We start from the raw sequence: 13,957 nt of genomic DNA, 5'->3' as shown, positions 1-13,957 counted from the left end.
AGAAAGAAAGAGAGACTGCATTCCTAATGCTGAATCTCTTTCTAGCTTTTGCACATTCTGGCCAAGACACGTTTGTGCCTATGTGCCTCAGAATTAAAGATGGGCATGAACAGGGAAAAAAATTAACGTGATGTTCGTTGTTCGTTGCCATCCATGAACAGGGACTCACGAACAACCACGAACATGGCCCTGTTTACGAACATGTTTGTGGTTGGCTGTTCGCAGGGGCCAGCAGGCTCTCCTCCAGCCATCATCCAAGTTTGGTCAAGATCCCTACTGCACCACTCCCAGAAACCTGTCCTGAGCAGGCACCAGGAAAGGTACCAGTAATAAATAATAGCTTGGTCCCAGAGCCTGGCAGCAGCCCTGGAACTTGAAAGGGTAGACCCCTACCTCACCACTCCCAGAAACCTTACCTGAGCAGGCAGCAGCCCTGGAACTTGAAGAGGTAGATCCCTATCCCACCACACACACAAAAAATTCAAGCTCCAATTCTCTCTCTATCAAAATGCCACCAGCAACTGTCTCTCCCTCTCCACTGTCTGCAAACTAAGCTAGAGCTGGGAGCCCCCCTCCCCCCTGGTCTTTGCTCCCTCGTAACAAATTTGGAGCTCCAGTCCACACGTGGAAGGAAGACCTGCCTATCAAGCTAAATTGGGCATAGATTGGGGTTTCCGGGGCAACAGCAGGAGTTCAGAGTACAGACAATCCCTGCCTAAGTTGCCAAGGGAATTGATTGCAGGTGCCAGATTGTCTGGCTTGACGAACAGCAAGGAACAGCAATGAATGAGGCTTGCAACGACCACCTGTTCATTTAGAATGGGGCCTCATGAACAGCTTGTTCACGAACAGCAGATTGGGCTGTTTGTGGCTTTTTTTTGTTCATATTGCTGTTCGTGCCCATCTCTACTCAGAATTGCAAATCTCTTACCTCTAGATGCTGTTGACTCAGTGAAAGAGAAGGACCCATTATGAAGGTGATGAGTTGTGCAAAAAAAAATCTACTTACTTTTTTTTTTAACCACGAGTTCAGGTAGCACACATGAGAATCCCCATCTATTTCATCCTAAACAAGTCTGTGAGTTAGGCTAGGCTGGCCTATAGTGATTGGACCATGGTCACAAAGGAAGATTCCGTGGGTGATGATCAAAACAAATGCGTTTTCAGGAGATCTAAGAATGGAACTTGCCAGGATCATCTCTGAGAGCTCAATTTCGGATATATGGGGACCTGTGAGGGGAGAAGGGAGTTAATGCTCTTGGAGACTGGGTCCTGCTCAAGCTACATTAGAGCCACTTTATGTTATGGGGCGGGGGATTTCTTTTTCCAAAATTCCCTTTTTTAGATCTAGCCATTGACTCCTCTTATTCTCCTTTTTTTCTCTTCTAAGAGCAGGATTTCTCTTTCATTTCTCTTCAAAGAGAAATCAAGGTGTCTTTTGTAACGTCAGCCCTGCCAGTCATTTTATGTTATATACCCCAGGGTGGTGCTCCAGCAAGAAGACAGGAAGGCTTAGAAAGACATTGCTTGCCTGTGAGCATCTACTTGGTGGGTAGTTCTGATCTAACCTCATGGACAGACACTATTCCAAACCGAGTGGGTCCCCATCGAGGCGGGAGTGTGAACCCGGCTTGGCCAACAGCCACTGCAGCCCCGAACTCCCGGGCTCAGGCAATCCGCTGGCCTCAGCCTCCCGACAGCAGGGATTACAGGCATGCACCACCATGCCCGGCTATCTACTTAGTGAAATTCTGAAATTTTGCAGCACCTCCCTTCCCACCCCTCCTCTCTTCAAATTTCTCATTGATCAAAAAGGAATTGAATAGAAACTGACTCCAAATTCCTCAAAAGAGAGAAAGAAAAAGATTGTTGGATTTTAGGGAGAAACTGGGTCAAGAGAAATTAAGAGAATTTCTCTAAACAACCCTATTTTGAAGCCTCTAGCTAACACCACTTTTGTGCTATGCACCAAGCTTTCTGGTTAAAAGTTCAGTTTCAGGGTTATGCTTCACACTTTCTCTCTCTGCCAAAGGTGTGCTTAAATATTATAGATACACAGGCCTTAAGTAGCACATGAACCTAATCTGGCTTTTAGGCCGTAAGACATAAATGATGTGAGGAGGTGGTGGCAGCTTCAAGCATAGACAGCTTCAAGAGAGGATTGGATAAACATACGGAGCAGAGGTCCATCAGTGGCTATTAGCCACAAGGTATAGATGGAACTCTCTGTCTAGGGCAGTGATGCTCTGTATTCTTGGTGTTTGGGGGGGGGCAATCAGTGGGAGGGCTTCTAGTGTCCCTTCCCCACTGGCATATCTCCTGAGGACACCTGATTTTTGGCCACTGTGTAACACAGAGTGTTGGACTGGATGGGCCATTGGACTGATCCAACATGGCTTCTCTTATGTTCTTAGGAGACTTGCATTGTTTTGACAAACATTCTCTCCTATGGTGCCAAATGTACCAGGCTAAGAGAGAACTGTTAGGATGAACTGGGCCCCAGTTTGAAATATGGCAGGCCAACAGGAGCATACCAGGAAAAGACCATCATCCCCTTGGACTATCCAAAAGGAGTTAGGTTTTTTTTTATAATATTTTTTATTTTTAACGTCTAAAACAGTAAACTACAAGAAACTACAATAGTACAAGGGGAGGGAAAAAAGGAAAAAAGAGAAGGGGAAGGGGGGTGGAAAAAAGGGGAAGGCAGCATACAAACACTAAACACTACACTTCAATGCTTTCCCTTCATACTGCCATAATTAAAAATTAAAGCTTAATAAAGTAATGATGGAATGGTTGATCTTACAAAATACAAATTACAGTTCAAATTAAATCTCCTCCCCCCCCCCCCCCGGGCCTCGGACGCAGTTCTCTCTGAGCAGCTACAGCCGCAGCGCTCATTGCCTCCCCCCTCCCTTCAGGCTTCGAATCTTCTTCTTTTTGCTTGGTGTCTTGCCCAAATTCTTGATTTTTGTCCACAAAATCCCTTAGCTGATCTTCCGAATTAAACTTGTAAACTTGATCTTTATAACTAAACCAGATTCCTTCCGGAAATAGCCATTTGTACTTTATGCCACGTTCTCTCAAGAGAGCTGCCAGCCTTTTATACTTAAGTCTTCTCTTCCGAACTAAAAATGGAATGTCCTTCAGTATCTTGACTTTATTTCCCAGAAAGTCCAAGTCCGCATTATATGAGTTATATAGGATATTGTCCCGGACCCTCCTAGATGAAAACTCAATAACAATCTCGCAAGGCAGCTGCCGCTTCATTGCATATTTTGAAGAAGCCCGACGGACTCCCAAAATGGCACTTTTAACTTCTTCTTTAGTTGCCCTCGCGGGTGTCGCTAAAAGTTCCGAGGCAAGATCCCTTAAATCCTCGTTTTCCTCCTCTTTAACATTCTGGAGACGCAAAATGGTCTGTGTTCGCTCCACTTGCAGCCCAATCAGCTGGTTTTCCACCAACTTTAGCTCCTTGTTCGTTGCTCTCATAAGTGATGCATTTTCCCGAGCAGACTTCTCTACCCCCCCCCCCCGCTACTTCCTTGATGGCTTTCACATCGCTCTCAGTTAAGCCCACCCTTTGATCTGTTGCATTCAGCTTGTCAACAAAGGGTTTTATGGCTTCGATGACCGATCTTTTCACCAATTCCTCGAGCGACTCCCCTCTTCCCTGCAGGGCAGCCGAAACTGACTTGCCCAGAGCAGGACTCTGCTTTTTCGCTGCCATTTTAGGGGGGGGGACCGCCAATCTTCCGAGACTCTGCGAGGGGGAAAAAATCCAAATCTTCTTAACTTCAGATCCCACCACTCCTCCACATGCGCTTGTAGTGACAGAAGGGATTCGCTTACTTACAGGCTTCCGCCTAGTCCTGTTCTTTGCCGTTTTCCGTGGCCTGGCAGCACGCAGGGTGCCGCGCACGTCTGCCGGCCTCCATAGGGACAAACGGGCAATTTACCCCCTGCCTTGATTTGCCAGAGGGCTCTTCCCGCCTTTTCCCGGACCCAGACTCCCTCCCTGGGAGTCCTGGGGGCTAACCTTTGCAGATCAGCCGCCTGGTCAGGCTGCTCGGCCACTTCCTCTCGGACCTGCCGAGAGGAGCGTCCGACATGGCCGCGAAAACGAAAACGAATCCTATCCAAAAGGAGTTAGAGCTACCCTCCTTTCGATGACTCAAACCAATAATGGATGAGAGAGGATGGCCAAAAATCAGAGGCATAAATTCTGATGCACAATAGAGAGAGGGTAGCTTCCCACACAAATTCGGCTGCATACTAACCACCCACTTGTGGTAAGATGTTTGTGTTTGTACAATGTCAGCATGAGCATTGCATTAAAGGACAGGAAGAGACAAGTCTGGATCTTGTGGGGGTGTTGAATAATCTTGGAATACATTCTGTGTCTCTGCTTATGCATAAGCTCTATTCAATAAATTTTGTTAGCATTTGAAACTTCCATGTGTGGCTAGTTCATCTCCACGGAGCAGAAGAAGGGATAAGGTCCTCACTGCCTCTTTCTTGTGTCTGTTACAGAGAGTTAGGCCAATACACAGGTATATTAAAGCTAAATTCTTCTACAGTTATGTTCCTTCTATTCTATGGCTATACTATATCTAGTGTTTTAGGTGAGACCAATGCCGTGGCTCGTTCCCCAGCCATAATCACCCTTTGCCCCCCCCCAGTTGCAAGAATGAGACAGACACAAGGCATTGGAACTAAGGGCTGGTTTATTAAATACAACATCAACAGTAAACTGAGGCAAAGGCAAACTGGTGGTACAGGTCAATCCGTGGGGTCACTACAAGATCTTTGCCTTGACCCACATGTTTCATTTGCTCGCATTCTCTCAGAGCAACATAGGATCTTGCCACGTAGGTAAGCCTGAAAGGGTCCAGAGACCTTTCCCAGTGAAACCCTCCCCATTGCCATCTGCTGAGAACCAAGCCTCCAGCCCCTATTAGTCATCCCATTTTCAGGTTCCTCTAATAGACCACCTCCATTATCCAGCAGCAGCTCATCAGCAACTTCCTCGGGCAAACAAGACAATATTTTTAATAGTTTCTTCTTCATCTGTCTGTCACTTGGGTTACCTGTTTGGCACAGCACAGTGAATACGCTGAGATTTGTGAATCACCTTCCATTAACATTTATGAGCTAAACAAGGCAAAACGTTCTCTGCTGCAGACATTTTTTTTGAGTTGTGTGCAGGAAGGAGGCAATAAAGCTGTAAGCTGATTTGGATTGCAAAAGTTTAGGTGCAGATTGACGTCTGCAACCTCAAGTATCCAGACAGTGTAAAAAGAAAAAAAATATATCCTAAATTTATACAAAAGGCAATGAACAAAGATTTGGATCATTCTGAGCTAGACTTTTAACAATATACAAGTAAATTTACTATGACTTCGATGGTTGTTGTGGGTTTTCCGGGCTGTATTGCCGTGGTCTTGGCATTGTAGTTCCTGACGTTTCGCCAGCAGCTGTGGCTGGCATCTTCAGAGGTGTAGCACCAGGTGCTACACCTCTGAAGATGCCAGCCACAGCTGCTGGTGAAACGTCAGGAACTACAATACCAAGACCACGGCAATACAGCCCGGAAAACCCACAACAACCATCGTTCTCCGGCCGTGAAAGCCTTCGACATTACTATGACTTCATTTTAATAATAATAATAATAATAATAATAATAATAATAATAGCATAAGTTGTCCTGAAGGGCGGTATATAAATTGAATGTTATTATGCTGCTGCTGCTGCTGCTGTTGTTGTTTAGGGTTACCAACCTCCAGGTAGTAGCTAGAGATCATTTGTAATCCCTGGAGTTCTCTTGCTACTACCCGGAGGTTGATAACCCTAAATAGCAGCAGCAGCAGCAGCAGCATAATAACATTCAATTTATATACCTCCCTTTATGACAACTTATGCTATTACTATTACTATTACTATTACTATTACTATTACTATTACTATTACTATTACTATTACTATTACTATTATTAAAATGAAGTCATAGTAAATCTCCAGGCTACACAGATCAGTTCCCCTGGAGAAAATGGCTGCTACGAAGGGTGAACTCTATGACATTATACCCCACTGAGACCCCTCCCCTCCCCAAACCCCACCCTCCCCAGGCTCCACCCCCAAATCTCCCAACCTGGAGCTGGTACTTTATTACATGGTTTTACACATTGGTTAAAATAAGGAGCACTATCATGTATGATGAAGGCTCAAGTTTTACCAAGTAACAAAGATTCCACGTATTTCTCAGGTGGTGGGATGGATAGCTGTATTTTATGGCTGGTAACACTGAGGGACTAAACGACATGTCTTTTTTTCCTGGAGGCAGCATAATCCTCAGGTTGGGTGGGAAGGTGGGTTCTGAAATTCTGTGCCTCCCAGGCATGCACAGGAACAATTCAGATTGAGACCATGGTGTGTGTGTGTGTGTGTGTGTTATGTGCCATCAAGTCACATTTGACCTATGGCAAACTTGTGAATGAAAGACCTCCAGAATGTCCTATTATTAACAGGCTTGCTCAAATTCTGCAAACTGGAGGATGTGGCTTCTTTTATTGAATCAAGCCATCTCATTTTAGGTCTTCCTCTTTTCCTACTGCTTTCCACTTGTCCTAGCGTTGTTGACTTTTCCAGAGAATCTTGTCTTCTCATGATGTGACCAAAGTACGATAGCCTCAGTTTTGTCATTTTAGCTTCTAGGGCAAATTCAGGCTTGATTTTATCTAGTACCCACTTATTTGTCTTTTTGGCCGTCATGTTTTCTGCAAAAATCTCCTCCAGCATGACATTTCAAATGAATCCATTTTCTTCCTATCCGCTTTCTTCACCATCCAACTTTTACATCTATACATAGTAACAGGGAACACTATAATGTATGGAAAGAAATAGCTTAGACCTTCCCCTCGTGTGATTTTCTTGACCTAGAACAGCTCCAGGGAGCCTCTTTTTGCACCATTGAGGGGCTACATGTTAAGTTTCCACAAAGAAGCAAATCATGCACCCAGAACCATTTCAGATTGGGAAAACATCACGAGAGAGGAAGGTCTATTGACTGAAGTGTATAACTCTGCTTAGGATTGTGCTGTTCACCTTTCATCCAACCATCCACATTCATAAATAAACCCACAAGTAGTAACAAAACTACCAGCAACGCATAGAGGAGTAAGTAAAATGGATGTCCTTATTGCATAGCATCAGGTTTAGATTGTGTCAGTCATTGTGGACAGGTATGAACATAGAAAGGTGACTAATACCAAGTCAGCTCACTGCTCTGTCTGTCTCAGTATGATCTACTCTGACTGACAGCTGCTCTCCAGGGTCTCAGGTAGAGAGAGAAAGAGAGAGAGTTTATCCAACACTTGCTTCTAGAGATTCTGTTTAGATGGACATGCCAAGGAAAGGACATTCAGCATACAAAGCATGTACTCTACCAATAAACCACAGGCTCTTCCTGGGAGCAACAGCAGCCACAGAATATTGCAGAACCAACAACAGCTATTAGCAATGGAGCACTGTTGATTAGATATCTCATCCTATTGATTGTATTGACTTATCCTGTGTGATCCTCTGGGAGTCTCAATGGAAAAGGCGGACCATAAAGTAAAGGAATAAATGCATTTGAGAGCATTTCCCTGCATGGTAAGGTGGTGGTCTGTGTTTACCTCCCATCTTGGATCCAGCACTAGAACTAAACAGAATAGAAAATGAACAGCAAGTATCATGGGAATCAACAGCTCTATCTATCATGCCATCCCCGCTGCTCTGAAAATGTTATGAAGGCACACACTCCAACCTGATTTATTGGTAAATTGCTAACCCGATTTTACCTTCTGCGGGAATGCCCTTTAAAGCTGCAATTAGGGGGCATTGCTACTCTTCAGGTCTAAGTCTGTCCTTTTGGTCTATAGATTTCTAGGCAGATGCATCTTAACTGTGTATATAAAATTCCTTTATATTGAATCAGGTCCTTAGTCCACATACCCCCATACTGTCTAGTCTGATTTGCAAGGGCCTTTTAAAAACTCCTGCAAAAGTCCTTCCCAGTCCCCCTGCCCAAGGCCCTCTTAATGGGAGATATGTTGGGGGGAAATTTTATTATGTTTGCCAATTCTGAGGTCCCCCTTCTCTCCTTGTCTGAATAATAAATCAGGGCTTCAGACTTGGCGATCTTAGAAGCAGAAAAGGTTTATTATGAGAAGTTCTCAAATAAGTCTGGTACACATTCTATTACAGCAGGGTGCATGCCAACAACCAGGCTGCACCTACATTTATACCATCACACAGGCATGATGCAAGTAAACAACAGTTGCTTACAGTACAGAGGATTATTACAAGAATACATAAACAATCAAATGAATGTCTCACAATGTTTGGAACATCATAGATTGACAGGTCGAGATTATCTTTCTTTTCAGGTCATATAATATAAATTATCAGAAAGGCTCCGTCATTGTATCTGCATTGCTAAGGAAGAACGTCCCCAAGGCTGAGAACAGGGCAGGAAGGAAACATAGATAGCTTTCACTTGTTCTCAGAGTGCAAACTGACTGTACACAGCAAGGCCTTCGTATTATTACAACCAAAATATAGGCTGGAATGAGGGGTGATAAGCACACTGTTACCTGGAATGGTCTCCTTGTGAGTAATAGAGAGAGGGGGAATTAGCAGCAAGGAAGATGGCTAAGTGAGAGGTTGTAACAACCGGATCTCCACTAATAATTTATGGGGTCCTATCCCAAGGATGCACACGAAGTCGGTGTTCTTCATTAAAGGGTAATTTTTATTCAATGGACAAATACATACACACACACAAGATTTCAAGCAAACACACAAGAGGCCTAGGAAAAGCAGTGGTGAAGGTAGAATAGATTTGGGGGATTACATGGCTATAATTACCTATCCAGAGAGCAGGGAAGTCTGTGGAGAGAGAGAGAGAGCTTCAAATGCCAGTGTTCTCATCCAGGAGAGCAAGAGGCTTGGAGCACCTCAGGGTAGCGGCACTTCATATCCAATAAGTGTGCACAGTTTGAATGGGGCCAGGGCACTACTCTTATAGGGTAAAACATGCCCTGAGGTGGGATAGACCACCTAGCTGTTAGAACAAAGACTCCAACGGCCAGTTCCTGGGAGTAACAAAAGGTTTGATTACCTTGATTGGTAGCTGCCAGGGTGTGTGAAAGAGAATACAAAACTTGTCCTGGGTCTGCACTATAGGGCAGTTTGTAAATGAAGTCAACCGGAGCTAAGTTGATGAATTTAGTTGGGGAATGTACCTTCCCAGGAACGAATTATAAATACTTATGAATGCTAGTTGATTTTCTCCTCAATCATGGACAGGAGATCTCATCACGGAAGGAGGGAAAGAAATGTGTAAAATGGGAGTGACTCTGAGAGACCTTTGTTGTGCTGGATTCCTTAGGGCCTGGGTGGACTGCAAAACAAGTCTCTCCACATTTACATGTGGCATTCCATTCATGCCTGGATCTCCCAGGAGGGACTCAGCAACTGCAGGGGCCTGGTGACATTGTATCACAGGTAGCCGTATTAAATGGCTATCAAAGATGGCTGAGGCCGGGCCGACTACTTACAACACAGGGGGGGAAGGGATTTATTCATAAGTTCTTTAGTCAATTTAGACCACAAGAGTCTATATACAAAGAACAATAAAACACCCCAAAAATTCCCTAACAAGATGTTAGGCACTGAACCTGGAACATGCAAAGAACACTGCCATTACACTATGGATTCTTGCTAGTACAGGGTCTTAGGCAGAGAATTTTTTTCCTAATTTTTAGATGGAATTGGCAAGCAGTGAACTGTCTGCATGCCACAACGTGATCAATGAGCTAGGGATTCTTCGCAGCACATTTGTGTATGGGTCCATATTCCACACTCTCAGATACACAAGCCTCCAAGATGGCAACGTATTCAGTGTGCATATTCTAGGGATCAAAATGAATGCTCCCTGTGTAGCCTCATTCCATAGCATTGCTGCTAATGTTGCCACTGATACAAGCTGCTTGTATGTCTGTGGACAGCTGTTCACATTGCTGGCGGCAGCAGGGTTATCCAGAGAGTAGGCAAGCTCTAGAGAAAATTCAAGTCGCTCCTGTGAATGTTCAGACTATAGATCACTTGCTGCATCTGGAGGCATTTTGGGAATTTTGAGATCAAGGAGTAGAAATTGATGGAATTGATGACAGCAGTATTACCCCACCAGCAGATCTGTATTTCTAGGGTTTCCTGGAGAAATGAAATAATTGTAAACGGGGGTCATTTCATAGAAAAGGAGCTGCAGGAACTCATTAGCATAACTCATTAGCATATGCCACACCCCTTGATATCTCCCAAAGTGTCATTAGCATAACTGATTTGCATATGCCACACACCCTTGACATCACCTATCCTGGCTGTTTAGGACCCAATCCTGGCCTTTCAGAGCTGAAATTGGGCCCAAAATGGCAAAAAGGGTCTGAAAATGGCCGAAAAGGGGCCCAAAATGGTCAGAATTGGGCTGCTGCTGAGTGGGAGAGTGATCCACCACCTGTCAGAGGCCCTATCCTGGCCATTCTGGGACCAATCCTGGTTGTTTTAGGCCCGATTCTGGACATTTTGGGCCAAATCCAGGCCAAACTGGGCCCAAAATAGCCAAAAATCAAGTGGGCGGGGCCACCTGACATGTGACCTCTTTGGAGAACTACCGGAACTTTGTTCCTGTGCGTTCCCCCTCAAAATGAGCCCTGATTGTAAAACCCATTTAAGTCAACAGGGTGGATATCCCCAGAAACTACAGAAGTCCTCAGTAGGTTTTGTGTTCTAGGTATCTTTCGAACCCCCCATGTCTTCTTTTGCTGCAAACACACACACCACTTTTCTCCCACTAGGGACTCAAAGGGGCTTACAACGTTAGTCTCCACTCCTCCATTCTGTGCGTGTACAAAGTGCCATCAAATCACAGCCAACTTACGGTGACCCCAGTGTAGGATTGCCTGGTGACCTGTTTTCTCCGCGACAGTCCAGTATTTCCTTGGGCTGTCCAGGGAAAATGTCCTGGAAGGGAAGGGGGAAAGCATGAGATGCAGGAAGCCAGCCTATTCACTGTAGTGCTCCTGCCTCTCTTCTCTCCGTCAAGTGGCACCCCAGGGAGGGCTAGGATGGCCAGGCTGGCTCCACACCTAGCCAGCCTGTCCCCAGCTCCTGCCCCCAGCTACATGGCCCTGCTGCTGAAAAACTCGGGCTGGGGAACCTGGGCCGCCTGGTGCAATAATGTACCTTCTGGAAGTGACATCATCATACTAGAAGCATGCATGTGCTTTTCATGCATGTGAAGATCTTCTTGGGGGGCCCTTCCCAGGTATCTGGTATTTTCCCGGAGGTTACTTGGCAAGCCTAACTTGATGGGGGTTTTGAGGCAAGCTGAAGCCAACTTTTCGTGATCCGGTAGAGACATTCAGAGGTGGTTCACCACGTGCTTCCTTCATGGTCTCCCATCCAAGTACTGACCAAGGCTGACTCTGCTTAGCTTCTGAGAGCTGATGGGATTGGGCTAGTAAAACAAACATATTTGAACAGGAGTCTTCCCGATCTTACAAGTCCAACCCTCTAGCCATACACCCCCCCTAGATCCATGCATGCCAGCTACCCTTTTAAATTCCAGTATCCCATTTTTAACTGTCATGGCATCCCACACAATATTCTTGGGATTGCATACTGGTGAGGGCACTGTTAGAGATCCCTCTAATCCCATTCATAGAACTGTATTTCCAAGGTTCCCTGCGGAAATAGAATACATATAAAAACCAATTTAAGTCTACAGAGTCAATCTGTCCAGAAACTACAAGAGTGTTCACTGGGCTCTGTCCCCAGGTAGAACATACAAAAGCAAAGCTGCAACAGAAGAATATATATCCGATCTCATGACATACAGGCTATGAATAGAAATATGAGTTAATGCACGGGGCACCATAAAGTCTGTTACTGCCGCTTGTTCGGGACAGCTGCATTATATATGTTTTTCCAAACAAGTAGCAATAAAACCTTTACAATACCCCACACAATAATAGATTTTGATTGTGCTGCGTACGCTCAGCCTAATGATTTCTTTTAGATTTCACCCCCTTTAAAAAAACCCTCCTATTTCTCCTCCTTTGAAATATATTAATTAGAGCAGAAGCAATGATGTTCCTTGCACAAAATAGCCAAATGGGCACCCACGTGTGTTGTTTGGAGATGATGAATATAACAACCGGTAAGTTATGCCAGTGGTGATAAAAAGTACCTTCTTCGTCAGGTTTCTTAGAGCTATTCTGTTTACTTTGTTCTAATAAACATAGCCTATTGCCTGATAGATCTGAATTGTTGCTAAGCAGACAATAGTAGAGCTCAGTCTGCCCTCAGCTGATTTGAGTCAGGCTAGCCTGAAACTATTAGTAGGGTTGCCGAAGGGTATGGGATTCCTCACCCTCAGATCCTGCTCAGAACAGTAACTGTGATTGGGCCTATGGCATGATGTCACATCTGGGGAGAACCTGGAAATGACATCACATCTCTCTAGGAATTGCAGGAAACTCTATGGTTTCACCCACCCCATTGGTCTCCCATTAGTTGCCAGGCTACCTCAGATGTGCTGGCCCCATATGATTGCCTTCAGACTGCACCTGGCAGGTGGACGGTCTTGGTTAACATGAAGTTATTACTTTTCTCGCCATCTCTATGTGAATATCCTGATTCCAGCGATCCCGAAAAATAACCTATTATCATAAGGCATAAAATCCAGAGATCCTCGATCTCGTTGAGCCTTTGTGTATTTTGGGGGATATTGAGAATAGGAAGTGGGTGCCACAACAGATGGGCCACTGTGGGGAAGGGGAGGGCTAATTATAAAATAGCTGCCATATTATTTTATACAGGGACCAGTGACAAAATGTTGGGAGGTTAAAAGCCAAGTATCCTCCTATGAACATCCTTTCTAAGTGGGTGCTCTCTGCAGATGTAAAGGTGGTGTCACCTGGGTTTTTCACAAGTGCCCTCTCCCCCAATGAAGAAAGCCTGGGTTGTCTCTTTGCTTTGAGGAAGAAGCAAATGTGTATCGGGAAACCCATCAGCAGGTATCATGGCACCCACAGGTGCCACATCTAGGATAACTGAGGCAGACAATTCAGGCAGAGGCACTGTTTTACTGAAACAGCTCCTCCACATGAACCTGGTTTGGGGCTGCCCAGATGACATCACTTCATCACTTCCAGCATGAACCCGGAAGTGATATCATCGTACCATGCCAAGATGATGATGTCATATTCAGTTTCACACTGAAAGTGACATTGCAGCATCAACATGACACCTTTTTGCATGTCCCCATCCCCTAAAGCTCCCGCTGGTTGCCAGCACTGGGCTGGCAATCCCAATTTGGTCAGCAGCAAATTCATAAATGCATACTCCTCATAAATACATACTCATAAATACATACTCCATACATACTCCTTAGATATTTAGCACATCTTCTAAAACAAAAATGTTCTCGTATAAACAACCTTTCGGCACAGCCTACCATTTAATCATGTCCCCTTGCTCAGAACTCATATCAAACACAAGAAACAAATTTCAATATTCTGTGCATCCAACCTACATGTGACAACCAGTTTGGTGGTTAAGAGCGCAGGACTCTAATCTGGAGAAGCGGGTTTGATTCCCCACTCCTCCACTTGAAGCCAGCTGGGTGACCTTGGGCCAGTCACAGCTCTCTCAGAGCTCTCAGCCCCACCCACCTCGCAGGGTGATTGTAATGGGGATAATAATAACATACTTTGTAAACCATTAAGTTGTCCTGAAGGGCAATATATAAATCAAAATTGTTGTTGTTGTTGATGTTGTTGTTGTTGTTGTTGTTGTTGTTGTTAGCCCCCTCCCTTAATAGAGCACATTGTAGGTACAAGTCAACAGCTGG

The sequence above is a fragment of the Eublepharis macularius genome, chromosome 8 (assembly GCF_028583425.1).
Source record: "Eublepharis macularius isolate TG4126 chromosome 8, MPM_Emac_v1.0, whole genome shotgun sequence".
Taxonomy (NCBI): Eukaryota; Metazoa; Chordata; class Lepidosauria; order Squamata; family Eublepharidae; genus Eublepharis; species Eublepharis macularius.
Note: the sequence above shows the minus strand (reverse complement) of the source record.